The sequence below is a fragment of the Oratosquilla oratoria genome, chromosome 17, assembly GCF_046742065.1.
Source record: "Oratosquilla oratoria isolate Oo_2021 chromosome 17, ASM4674206v1, whole genome shotgun sequence".
In the NCBI taxonomy this organism is placed as follows: Eukaryota; Metazoa; Arthropoda; class Malacostraca; order Stomatopoda; family Squillidae; genus Oratosquilla; species Oratosquilla oratoria.
In genome coordinates, this window is record NC_134793.1 from 20491600 (window position 1) to 20501599 (window position 10000).

General features: G+C 42.4%; 1 protein-coding gene across 2 annotated transcripts in view; it reads left to right on the forward strand.

Annotated features, from left to right (window-relative positions):
* The window catches only part of LOC143034487 (heparan sulfate glucosamine 3-O-sulfotransferase 6-like), a 180202-nt gene that overhangs the window by 167365 nt on the left and 2837 nt on the right, over positions 1-10000 (forward strand). For both annotated transcript variants that reach the window (XM_076200601.1, XM_076200600.1), the window contains exon 7: positions 3334-10000. This exon is cut by the window's right edge and continues 2837 nt beyond it. The gene's annotated coding sequence lies outside the window, so the exon portion shown is untranslated. The remainder of the gene's footprint in view (positions 1-3333) is intronic.

Below are 10000 nucleotides of genomic sequence, written 5' to 3' on the forward strand. Positions count from 1 at the left end.
CCCGGGCGAGAGTCGAACCCGGACCTCCGTAGTGGCAGGCCAGAGCTCTAACCACAGCGCCATGAGAGGTGTGTGTGTGTGTGTGTGTGTGTGTGTGTGTGTGTATGTGTGTGTGTATTCATCTGGGTCTTTTTCACCTTGGTCTTTGGATCACGTGTTGGACTCGTGATCGACAGCTATTTCCCTCCTGGAAGAGAGCTCAGAGCTCGTATGACCGATCTATGGGTAATGCTGTGACCTTACACGCACACACACACCCAACTCCCCGACCACGAAAGTTGGAGTAACGACTCGAAACGCAGCGATACTGAAATTATTTCAGCCCTGGGCAGGATTCGAACCCGGACCGCCGTAGTGACAGTCGGAGCCTCTACCAACCGCGCCACCGAGTCGTGTGTGTGTGTGTGTGTGTGTGTGTGTGTGTGTGTGTGTGTGTGTGTGTGTGTGTGTGTGTGTGTGTGTGTGTGTGTGTGTGTGTGTGTTCTACCATTGGATTGAACATTCTATTATGATCAAAGATTCTTCTCCAGTCAAAACAAGAACACTGATTACTTCTTTTGCTCTCCCTCTATCCTGTTATCCTTCTTCAGTCACTCCACTACGACATCACATCTTGGAATAGAAGCGCTGGCTATTGACAACGTAATACCAGGTACTCCCGAAGGTCGATGGAAGAATCTTGGCCGTGTGTATATATTTATAGACTCAGTTTTTTTTTAGTATTATCAAAGAAGCCGACAGCATCGATCAGTTCATTTAGTCGAAGCCACGGTTTGACCTTGGGGGCCAAAAAAAAAAAAAAAAAAAAAAAAAAATTAAGTTGAAAATGTTCGATACATAAATGAATAGAAATGAGCACCTTCGGGGACAGGCCGGGTCCTGCATCAGACAGACAGCCAATTTCCCCATTCCTCTTTTTCGTCTTCTTCTTCGCCCTCTTCTTCTTCTTCTTCTTCTTCTTCTTCTTTTTCTTCTTCGCCCTCTTCTTCTTCTTCTTCTTCGCCTTCTTCTTCGCCTTCTTCTTCTTCTTCGCCTTCTTCTTCTTCTTCTTCGCCTTCTTCTTCTTCTTCGCCTTCTTCTTCTTCGTCTTCTTCTTTTTCTTCTTCTTCTTCTTCTTCATCATCTTCTTCTTCTTCTTCTTCTTCTTCTTCTTCTTCTTCTTCTTCTTCTTCTTTAGTTTCTTCTTCTTCTTCTTTTCCTTCTTCATCTTCTTCTCCTTCTTCTTCTTCTTCTTCTTCTTCTTCTTCTTCTTCTTCTTCTTCTTCTTCTTCTTCTTCTTCTTCTTCTTCTTCTTCTTCTTCTTCTTCTTCTTCTTCTTCTTCTTCTTCTTCTTCTTCTTCGTCTTCTTCTTCTTCTTTTCCTCTTCCTCCTCCTTTTTCTTCTTCTTCTTCTTAGCCTCCTCCTCATTCTTCTTCTTCTTCTTCTTCTTCTCCTCCTCCTCCTCCTCATTCTTCTTCTTCTTCTTTTTCTTCTTCTTTTCTCACACGAAGTCGTATGAAATCCACGACACGATCTATTGCGTTGCCTCTAAGATTCGTCTGTGATTAGTAAGTCAGGCAAGCTAATTAATCTCTTACAATATAACCATATAAATTTTGCGACAGAAAAAGATAGTCTGGGCTCCTGTTTCTCTAGTTTCCCCTTCTCCTGTGCTTAGGCAGAATCAAATGTGCATAGTGCGCCGTTGTGATTAAGCGACAGAGGTAAAGGAAAAATTATCAGATTAAACTTGAGGGCTGATTCTTACCAGTCAAAAAAGCGATGAAGTTCAAAGAGTGAAGGCAAAGAAGGGGACTTTCTTTTACTTAGTTAAGATTAAGTTAGGGCAGATAAAGTGTCTTAAGGTGGTGGCACACTAGGCATTTCTCGCTAGCATGCTACTTACTTTTGCTACTTCGTTTGAGTACAAACAACTTTGATTACGATCTTTTGGTTTTTCTAATTTTCAAATGTCAAATTACTCTTGCGTCATACAGTGAGAAGCTGAATGACGAACTAAGAGAAGTTAAACCTAGAATACCAATGTTAGACACAAAATTGTTGAGACGTTCTCACTGAAGTCTAGAATATTGTAACCGAAGTCGTGTCTACTCAAACGAAGTAGCAAAAGGCAAAAGCAAGTAGCTTGCTAGCCTAGTGTGTTGCCATCTTTACATACTTGGAGATCTATGAAAAAGTTAGAAACCACTGTCTTCAAGCTCTATTTATCCTGAACACAAAATAGGCCTCCTTCAATCCACAGATCTTGTTTCCAACCACCTACAAGTTGTGTGGTTTATTTCTGTGAAAAAAGTAATAACATATGCTCTCCTTGGTCGGCTCCCTCTGGAAATGTAATTTCTGTCGTAGAACCCTTGGGATGCCTCACGCAAGCCACCTTCTTCCTTTAGCTGCCCGGCATTAAGCGTGGTTTTCCTTTCCTGTCAACCGATGTCTGATAACTGTATGACGTAGGGGCCTCTCAACGTTTTCTACGACCCCCCTAAGGACCTACAAAGTTTCATAATGAGGTCCAGAAACCAAAATGTAGTGGAAACTAGTGGATGTTTAACGATTAAAATCAGCGTTAAATTGGGCTCTCCACGAGACTAAAAAGCAGTAATACACAAGCATGGAGTACGTGACCAAAACAGGAGGGGGCTCTGTAGCTAGAGTGTACTCAATTTTTTCCTCTCTGGGTAATCTATAATATTCTATAGCATCCTGAACGATTTTTTTTTCTTCAAAATTTAGAGAACCCTATATAACAGAGGAACTTTGGAAAAGCGTTTTTGTCCTAAATATGAGAAAAAAAATAAACTTCGCATATTTCTGAAAAAGAGAACTAGCTGTCGTTTGTTTACTTACAAGACGGCATTTCAGACCCAAATTTACCTGTTTCTGAAAGCGAGATACTAGTTCGAATCTCACTGAAGTCAATGTATATGGTCTTAAATCCTTTAGCTAAGACAAATGTATCCATGCCTGGTCACTCCGTAGAGCCTGTAGCGACAATATAAATGCGAGAAGAGAAAGAGGTTTTGGTGAGTTTCTCTCCTTTATTGTAAGATAAGAATGAACTGATTTTATATGTGGCCAGGAGTTGATGTATATATAGCGCGTGGGTAGTGACCCGTGATGTGTAACTACATAATTGCACCGGATTAGTTTAAGTCGGGACAAGCAGAGTCGCACTGTCATAGGAGCGTCAGGTCTAGCCATGTGGGCGACAACGTGTGCTCCCCGCCACATGGTTGTCGCGGTTTGTACAAGCCGATAGAAGAAATTGATGGCGATATGCATAGCTGGTCTCACAGGCCAAAGAGTTCTAATTATTTACTCTCTCTTTTTCAGACACAGGAGGCTCTTGGGGAAAAGAAAAACGATGAAATATTCAGCAGAGAGTGTCAACACCCTCAACAAGTCTTCGCGAAGTACGAAGTCCTCGCGAAGAACCTGTGACAGTTCGAGAGGACACCTAAAACTTGACGATCCTCTTCGGAGAGGAGACGGTCAAGTGCATATGGAGGTCCTCGCCCTCAGAGGATCAACCCACCGAAGTTCCTGGAGGAGACGTTGAACCTTCTGGGGCATCGAGTTCGAGGATGTGACGTGGATCTTTTCCCCAAGATCCTCTCTTGCCTCGACGGGAGATCCCGTGATCCGTTCGTCCAATGTATGGTGATCAGAAACTCCTCTACTATGCATGGATGCAAACTCAAATGTACAAATGTACAAGAAAATATATATATATATATATATGTCGTGTGGTGTACATGGGGCGAATGGGGTAAAAGTACAACGTCTACTTGACTAAATTGTTATCCTTGAGAGTTATGTTAGAAATGGCGAAGCAGGAGAAAGGCGATGTTTCGCCATTTCTTCCACCCCCGAACCCAGTGTGGACAATAACACGACGACTTCCCGGACCGGGAACGTACGAGTTTGTCAAATGTATTATGGTATACACTGTGATAGCTTTTGATGGTATGTGATTGTGAATTAAATGGGTATTATAAAAAAAGGGAGCATTTGCAAATGCGTATGCTTACAATATATAAAAGCGTTAATGCATGTATAGATATGTATAAGATAGTTGTACATGAGTTATATTTACATGCATCCTTAGGGCAGTGATAGGTAAGGGTAAAGCGCTGGTGCAGGTAGAAAAAGGGGAAATAATACTTCGGTTAATAAAAGGGGGCAGCAGTAGTATAGTATTAAATTAAAAATGTGACGTTTATATGCTAGGCGAGTCTGTGGATTAGTAGCCTCTATCTGGAACCACTAGTCACAAACGGGGAGGCTGGGGGGGGGGATAGAATTCTGTGCTTGTCCAAAAGTAATTTGGTGCATGTCCTACCAAAGACTATCATTACGGTGAAGAAGATGGTTCATGCTTCCTTCTGGCTTCGGAGCTGTTACCCACTGTCCTCAAAGTCATGAAGACAGTAGACGGTGCTCGCCACAGGAGAGGGAACACTAGGAGTGAAAAAGGAGTATATAGCTTTATGTGTGTCCGTGTGTGCATATATGCAAACGTATCTATTTTACATATATATGTATAAGGATGACAGGAGTGGTGGGGGTGGTGTGATTAAATAGGAAAATGCCACTGAAGGCGAAACGGGTATAGGAAGATGGAGAGTATACTTCTGTACTGAAGTTGTGCGGGGACGCTAGATGTTGAATGTAGGACGGAGATCATGGGTTACCTAAGATGCGCAGGAGGTATAAATAATACCGAAACGGTAACAAACAAAGAAGTAGAAAAAAATTGGCAGGAATGTGAGTATGGGAAAAGAAGGTAGGCAGTACTCTGCGTAGATGGTGTGGGCATGTTTCCAGCAAACGGGGGATCGTCACTGCCAAAACATGATAGCAATAAATTGATTATGATTGAGAGTCACCTTACACCCTCGGTAATCAAAATTCAGGCAACGACTAACAGACAACTCCGTTTCTGTGTTTTTATTATTATTATAATGTGAACTCAGCTCTCATTAATGGAAGGGGTGGCTAAACCTCTTCAGGGGTTCTAAACCTCTAACCCAAACTAGATATCAGGGAACCCCATTGTACCAAAAGACAAAACATTTTAAATTACCATGTTATGTTTTTTATTCAAGATCAAAAGTCACGTAGGCAAATGCACACACGTAAACAAGTATGTTATTCCTTTCATAATATTCTTATAACAAATGGGGTTCCTTTTGGGGATGCTTTCGGGGAGAGGGGGTTGATTTGTCCATTGCCTACTCAGCCTAGTGGTTGATCTGCCCCCAGGTGAGTGTTACTACCTACCCTAAGATATTTCTCGTTATTCTTAGTTTCGCATTGAATGTCAGCCTAAGGTGTCTTGTATGTCGCTGCATATACGGGCATTGCAATAATAGTTGGCTTGTGTGAGCCCAAGATGAAGTGACAGGTAGATTAAAAAAACTTCCCCCAAATGTTCCACATGCTCCCGTCAGTCGTTCGAGATTTTGGTTATGCTCTCTGTGTCATCGGTTTTTTTTTTGTTTAATGAATGCAGACCAGTAAACCAAAATGTATTACGCCAGCGTGTCGTAGCTGTTCTGTCAGGGGGTGGGGGGAAGGGGAATGGGCGGGCCATCCCTAGCGAAGAACGTCTTCAGTCAGGGATCTCCGCTGACCGGGGGCGGTCGTTGTCTTTGCTCTCGCGCTTGCCTTGTGGTCTGCTGACAAGACGCCGATTCTCAGAAGCATCGCGCTTGCAGAGTTGCTGTCTGTATGTAGATAAGACTTTACCTGTTTCGCACTTGCCTTCGTCAAATGGCTTTCCATGTGCACTTGAAGCCCAAAGAACGCCCTCGATGGGCCGCGCGCGTCCTTCGAGTGACTCGACCTTGAACACGAAGTCGACCGAGGGTTGTGCTGCGTTCATTCTTCAGCCGGAAGGCGACGAAGAGTCCACGATGCCAAGCCGTCACAACTATTATCTTTATCGTTTTCGTTTATTTGTTTTATTTGTTCTTGTGCTTAGAGAGACGTTGCCGAGGTTCCGCGTTCACATGGTCACCCTTCTTCCCTGATCTCCTTGACGTGGTCAGAGATGAGGATATCTACATCGCCTTAACCCTCTTCAGGAGAGAGAATCCGAAGACTCATGAATAACAACAATATATATATATATATATATATATATATATATATATATATATATATATATATATATATATATATATATATATATATTGAAGATCTGCATGTGTACCATACCGACATTTTGCCCGGTCACTTTGACTAGACAACGATTTATCAGAAAAGAAACATTTCATGTGTCATTAGAACAAACCAATTTTTTTTAATGGAATGCAGACATTACCATGAACAGTAATGGGTGGGTAACAAAAAGAAAGTTCATGAACGCAAGACTGAAAAAAAATAACCAAGTATTCAACAACTTAAGTTGATCTTGGCGAAGAGAGCCTTCGTGCCTCACTCGTGTTCGGACGACGGGCCCAGCCGTGACGGAAGGTTCCAGAAGACACCGGAGACGCAAACATAAGAACATACGAATGGAGGAGACTGCATGAGACTATAAGGCCTACACTAGGTAGTTCCATGTCCATGACCACCTATCATCCCCATCCATAAAGCTATCTAGCCTTCTATGGAAATAATTGTTTCAACTTTCACAACATGGTTACTAAATCAATTCCTTTCGTTACTCACTCTGTTGGTAAACTTGTTCTTGTTCATTTCCCCCTTGGACCTGATGAGCGAGGTAGAGGGGGTAGGCAGAGAAGGAGGAAAGGTTTATAATCCGACGTGAGAGGGTAAATGGGACGCTTTGTGTACACACGGGTGAGCGATTGAGTCCTCGTGTTGCCCGCGAGCCAGTCGAGAAAAACAAAGTGAAATGCGGCCTGATGGAAAACGGAGGGACGTTTGGAAGGGGGGAAGGGACAGGAGGAAAAGCGCATTAATACCGGCCATTCTCCAGCGCTTCTTTATCTCTGTCGCGCCGGAGGAAGAGGGTAATGGATAGACAAAATTGAAGAATGAAAATTGACAATTATGTAAGATGGAGGAGAAGGACAGATGGTTTAGTGACGATGTAGAGAATGAAGGACTATAGAAGAGAGGGAAGGAAGGATGCCTTCGACGCAGTTCAAGATAGTTATGTGACACTATTGATTTTCATGCGGTTCTTGGTGCATCGACGAACCGAAATCATGTTTTCTTGAAAGTTCAAGTGATGGGACAATACCAACATTTTGAACGATTGCGATACAAGTCCCGATACTGCTCTGAACATCCGATACGAGTTCTATACCGATATCGGTTCTTTTCAGTCGAATCGGAAGTTCAGAGAAGTGTCGGGATTCGTGCCGGAGTTGTTAAATGTGTTTGGGATCGCCCCGTCGCCAATTGAAACCTCTCCTCAGAGCAGTGGCTCGCTGTATAGATGGACCTGCCTCGCATCGGACGATTTTATTCATCTGAGGTCAACAATCGAAGTCCCGGTTGGTAAAATCGAGGACAAAAGTCCTGCCCCACCCAAGGGGGTCACTTATTATTGACAGGTGGTCGAGATCTGTGTTTTTTCTGAATACGAAAAGAACGTTTTACTGTTTGATGGCTAACATCTCTGAAGTCATCCATGATAAAAGTTATGTTTGCATAACAGGATCTTTGGACTTGTCTACAATTGTACCTACAAAAGGATTTTTGTATCGTGGTTGAGGTATATTGGAAGACTCAAAGACTTCTCAAAGACGTCTCATGATGAAGATACGATACGATATGTGGAACAGGCCAGGGGTATACGCCAGGAGGCGCCTAGCTGTTATGCGATTTAGGGGGACTGCTGGGGTGCAGGTAACAAGCAGTCACTGCTGGGAATCATAGAATAGTGCGAGATTCGAACCGGCGTCTATAAAGACGCGAGACCAGCATCTTGTGACTGCGCCATCAGAGCGAAAGAACAGAAGCACGATGGAAAAAAAAAGATGAACTAATTGAACCGTACCTCGATTATAGCTTTGATGCACCAAGCTCCAGAAGACTTAATTCCACTGGGAGAGGCGGGGGTCACGACCTATAGAGGCCATCTTCAGGCGAGGTCCATAGTCCTCAGAAGAAGGATAAGATCGTGAGATATGTAATATAATAAAATCTATAAATACAGAGGAGGTACACGACGCAACACCAATGACCAATCACAGTCCAGTTAGCTAACTGTTAAATTCTATTTTTATTTTCTTATGAATTGTATTGAAAAGAGAAAAGATGAAGAGATAAAACAAATCATAGTATTTTTGTAAAAGTTGCTCTCAGTATATATAACTTAGCGTGTGATCATACGCTAAAGTAGCACTATTATTAGTATCTGGTACCAGACATAACACAGTATAACCCTAACCTCACTTGACCTGACCTAATCTAAAATTGACCTTACCTAATCCAAGATTGCTTAACCTAACTTAATTCAAGATTGCGTAACCTAACCTAATTTAACTTGACATAACCTGACCTAACCTAACCTAATCTAAATTTGACCTAACCTAACCCATCATTGCTTAACATAACCTAATTCAACTTGACCTAACCTAACCTAAACTGACCTAATCTAAATTTTACCTAACCTAACCCAACATTGCTTAACCTAACCTGATTTAACTTGACCTAACCTAACCTTACTTTACCTAACCTAACTTGATCTAAGCTAACCGAACCTAACCTAATATAAGAATGAAAGAGACTGCAAGAGACCATGAACCCTAGCCTAACCTAAGCTAATCTATCCGTACCTAATCCAATCTACTTTAACCTAACCTAACCTAGCCTAACTTTACCTTACCTAACCTAACTTGACATAAACCAAATCTGACCTAACCTAACTTCACTTTGCCTCATCATCAAGTCCTATTCATCCAAAACTTTTTTTTTTTTTTTTTTTTATGGAACCTCGGCACAGAAGCAGTTGAGAAACGTGACCCGAAGGACAACATCATTCAAAAGCACATTTTTTCTATTTCCTTTTTTTTTTTTTTTTTTTTTTTTTTTTTTTCACACTTGTGTTCTTTTTTCTGCATCACCGTTCAAGACCAAAGAGTTCATACACTCTTGTAACACGTTGTTCAGTTTTCCCGAATTTCTTAAAATTTGCGTATCATAAAAAAAAAAAAAAAATACAGAAATATTCTCGCCAGCCAACGGCCATAGCGCGCGACACCATTTTGTTAACAAAAACTGGGCCTCCAAAATTGTATTTTTTTTTTTTTTTTTTTTTTTTGCAGGACTCGTACCTGCCCGGACCTTCTTAATCTTCAGGTGGTCCGGGGTCTCTTCTCTTATCTCGAACCATGCCAGTATACCCACTGGAGGAGGAGGAGTCAGAGGAGGAGGAGGAAAACCACAAATGTTGCATATTTTCACGTTACAGATTATAGCCAGAGGAGGAGGAGGATGAGGAGGAGGAGGAAGACCACAGATGTTACATATTTTCACGCCACAGATTATAGCCACGGGAGGAGGAGGAGGAGGAGGAGGGGGAGAAGGAGACCGCCGTCAAGTCTCACGGTGGTACGTGTTCACAGACACAAGTTTCTTCCAGAAATAAAAAAAAATATAAAGTCTTTGTCCTCCCGAGGAACCTCCTCACCCAATGAGAAGGAGGAGGAGGAGGAGGAGGAGGAGGAGTCTTCCCTGAGGAGGAGGCAGCAAGGACTCAAAGGACCAAGTAACATAATGCCATAGTAAATTTAGGACTTTCTTTCTGACCGTGTAATCCTATGTGTAACTATCAGACTCCTAGTCGCAGAGCACTGTAGCGCGGCCCGTTATACAGGTTTCTGTACTTGGAGGAAATGTTATCCTGGTTGTACGTATTGAGGTGTACAATCGGGAAAGCATACACACATACACACACGTGCACACACACATATGCACACACACACACACACACACACACACACACACACACACACACACACACACACACACACATCTCTCTCCCTCTATTTATCTTTCTGTACCTCTACCTCTCTGC